The sequence below is a fragment of the Petaurus breviceps genome, unplaced genomic scaffold (assembly GCF_028583685.1).
Source record: "Petaurus breviceps papuanus isolate PSGF00001 unplaced genomic scaffold, PetGlider_PUasm1.0 156, whole genome shotgun sequence".
NCBI lineage: Eukaryota > Metazoa > Chordata > Mammalia > Diprotodontia > Petauridae > Petaurus > Petaurus breviceps.
Window position 1 is genome coordinate 13,302,880 of NW_027185720.1, and position 3,497 is coordinate 13,306,376.

The window sequence follows — 3,497 nt, forward strand, 5'->3', positions numbered from 1 at the left end:
TCCCCAGTTCCTCCAGCCAACTTCCATGTGCAAGGATTTCCTGCCCTCTAATGGGAGAAAAGGAACTTTGGATTTCAGTCATATCACTTCTCAGCTAGAGGGTACAAGACCCCCAGCTTCTTCCAAACTAAACCTATGAAAAAAGTCTTTGTCCATGATGCTGAACTCACCCTCCACATTCAAGTGTTGAGTCTCCATGGCTCTATCATTCAACTTCTCGAGCATAAAGAGTAGGTCTTGTTATCCCCATTTTGCACAGGAGGAAACTGAGGTTCCTCAGAAAGTGATGGGATTTACCCAATGGATCACCCTTAATTATTCCCTCTATAGAACCAGTGTTCTTTCCAGTATCCCACGGGGAAACCTGTGCTTCCTGTTATGGAGAAAACAAGGAGGCAAACAATTGACTTCCAAAATCTGATGATTCCGTGAGTGCAGAAGAAATTGATGGGAGAGATACAGCAAACTAGGAATAAGGTAAGTGGCCTAAAAGTAATCTAATATAGTCTTTCCTTCTTTGCTCTTCCCCTCTTCCATTCCACATTTGGATGAAAAGGGAATCAGTATTTTTGTTGAGGGAGGAGGCAGGTGAAAGTGTGTTTGCTGAAATAGCTTCTTAAGCCAGGGGATTTGTTGGGAGAAGAGAAGGGGAAAGGGACCCAGATGAATATGAAAGAGAGAGGTTATGTAAATATCTCGAGGCAAATGGCAGCTCTGTACCCTTAAGGACACCTGAACACTGTGTTAGAAAGGATCCCTTTTTTTTACTATCACAAAATGTCAAAGCCAAGAGGGAACTCACAAATCATCGAGTATAGCTGATTCATTTTACAGATGAGGAAATTGAGGCCCAGAAAGGGGAACCTGACTTACCAAGGACACTTAGCAAGTGAGTAGCAAAGCCAGGCTTAGAACCTAAATCCTCTCACTTATGAAAAATTCATGCCTCTCAGGCCTTTCTCTGTTGTCTCCTCCTCCTCTTTCTCTTCTTCTTCCTCCTCCTCCTCCTCCCTTTCCCATCTCCCTGCTTTGTCCTCTCAGTTTCCCCTTCCCCCTCCACAATTCCTGGACAATGGAGCCAGATGGCAGGACTCTCAATTTCTCCATCCCTCTGGATATTCAGCAACCCACTATCAGAGGCTATCAAATCTGCTAATGTTTCTAAAAACAGGCACGAGAGTGACATCCACAGAATCGCAGAATCTCTGCATTCATGGTATTCGTGAGGCTGGGAGATTCAAGAGCTGGAAGGAGGCTTAAAGAGTATCTCATCCAACCCATGCCTGAATAGGGATCCCCTGAACATCAGTTCCAAATGGCCTCCCAGCCTCCCTTGGAAAACTCCCCATCAGGGAAACCCACTACCTCCTGGGGTAGCTCATTCAGTTGTCAGATAACTCCCATTTTCTTACATCAAGTTTAAATCTCTCTTCATGACTGTCACCATTCATTCCTACTTCCTGCTGGGGGCAAAAATTACAAATTGAATCCCCCAAGCACATGGCCACCCTTTATATGCTTCAATCTTCTTCTTTTCTCCAGGCTTAGTTCCCGCTACCCATCCTCCTATGACATAACCTCTAGTCTCTTCACCAGACTGCATGCCCTCTCTGGATGCATTCTAGCTCAACAGTAACTTTCCTAAAAAGGGGTACTCATAGTGGAATACAATTTTCCAGAAATGGCCTACCTGGGATAGAATATGGTTGCACCTAGTCACTAGTCTTGAGTAGGCTCTCTTAATCCAGCTACGGATCTCATTGATTTCTTGGCTAATTCATCATATTGTTACCTCTCACTGACCTTGAAATCCATTCAGACCTTTAGGTCTTTTTCATGCTGTCTGGTATTCATACTGCCTCCATTTTGTATCCTATCCCTTGTTTTTAACCCAGTTATAAAACTTGGCATTTATCTGTATTTAATTTCATTTTATTTATTTTGGTTCATTTTTTCTAATGTGTCCAAGATCTCCTCTGGCTTCTGTCCCCATGAGCCTACTGTGTGCATAGAACTGTGCCTAGCAAGGAGGGAAAAGAAAGTGTCTGCCCATATGGAGAATCCAGTCTAGGAACTGGCAAGCTGAAAACTTGTTGCAGAATTTGATAGAATCTCCAATCTAGAAGGGACCTAAGAGGTGATCTAAGCTAACCCCTACATGAACAGGGTTCCTCTGTATCTTTGCAGTCTACCTGAGAAATGTGTGATGGGACCAAAATGACAATGTTTAGATAATGTCTCTTGCCCTCCACCTTCACAATAGTCTCACAAGAGCCTGAAGATAGCATCACAGAAGAGGGTCACAGCTTGGCTTGATCTTCATGATGATTTCCAATCCTGCCTCCCTACTGAGCAACCATTCGATGGACTTCTTCCAGTGCACAGAAATCTTGTACCCTCCCCTCTGAACCTCAGAGGTAACCGAGGGTCCAAAGTTTAAATATTATTATCTGGAGCTGAAAGAGGTCTTAGAGGGCATCTAGTCAAACCCCTTCATTTTATAGATGGAGAAACAAACACAGGATAAATTACTTGATCAAGATCACACAGAATCTCAGAGTTGGAAGGGTCCAATCTTTTCCTGAACAAGAATCCCCTCAACAGCCTACCTAACAGGTGGTTGGTTATTCAGTCCAACATCACACAGGTAATAACAGGAACCATTCATATGTATATAGTGCTTTAAGGTTTACACAGAAGCATTAAAACCTGACTCTTGTTCACTATGCCTTGCTTACATCCCCACACCTGTCCCAGGTCCAGCCCTAAGCAGCAAAATCACTTCTAGAAGAAGCTGATGATGATGGTGGTGGTGGTAGTGATAACTTATTTCCAAAGTGACTTTATAAGTTTCATCTCATTTCATCTTCACAACAACTCTGGGAGGTAGGTGCTATTATTACCCTTACTTTACAGATGAGGAAACTGAGGCACAGAGAAGTTCCATGACCTTCCCAGGTTCACACAGTCAGTAAATCTCCAAAGTTAGACTTGAACTCAAGTCTTTCTGACTTCAATTTCCAAACTCTATTCACTGCATTATCTAGCTACCAAGATCTCTTCCAGTCCTGGACATTATTGACCTTTAAATAAATGTTTGTTGAATTGTATGGAACCAAATTACCCATCCCCAAAAGAAAACTAATGATGAGGGTGGTCCCAGTGTCCACTGCCCACCTGTGAGGGGGGAATTGGATATGGAATCCTTTTCTCTTCCTAACATGGCTGTTCACACTGTTGGGGGGGGAGACTAATCTCCCTCCTTACCCTGACAGTGAAGTCTATTCCCCTCCCTCCCACTCCCAATCTCCCTCCTCACATTGGGTGAAATTATATCCCCCCTCTTGAGAGAGTTCAGAGCAGGGTTGCTTTCAGCCAAAGGATCACACTTGAGGACCTCACGTGACCTCAAGGACGCAAGTTCCCCACCCATGGGTGAGAAACTACAGATGAGAAATGAAACATGCATAGTCAGACACTGCCAATGTAATGGTTCA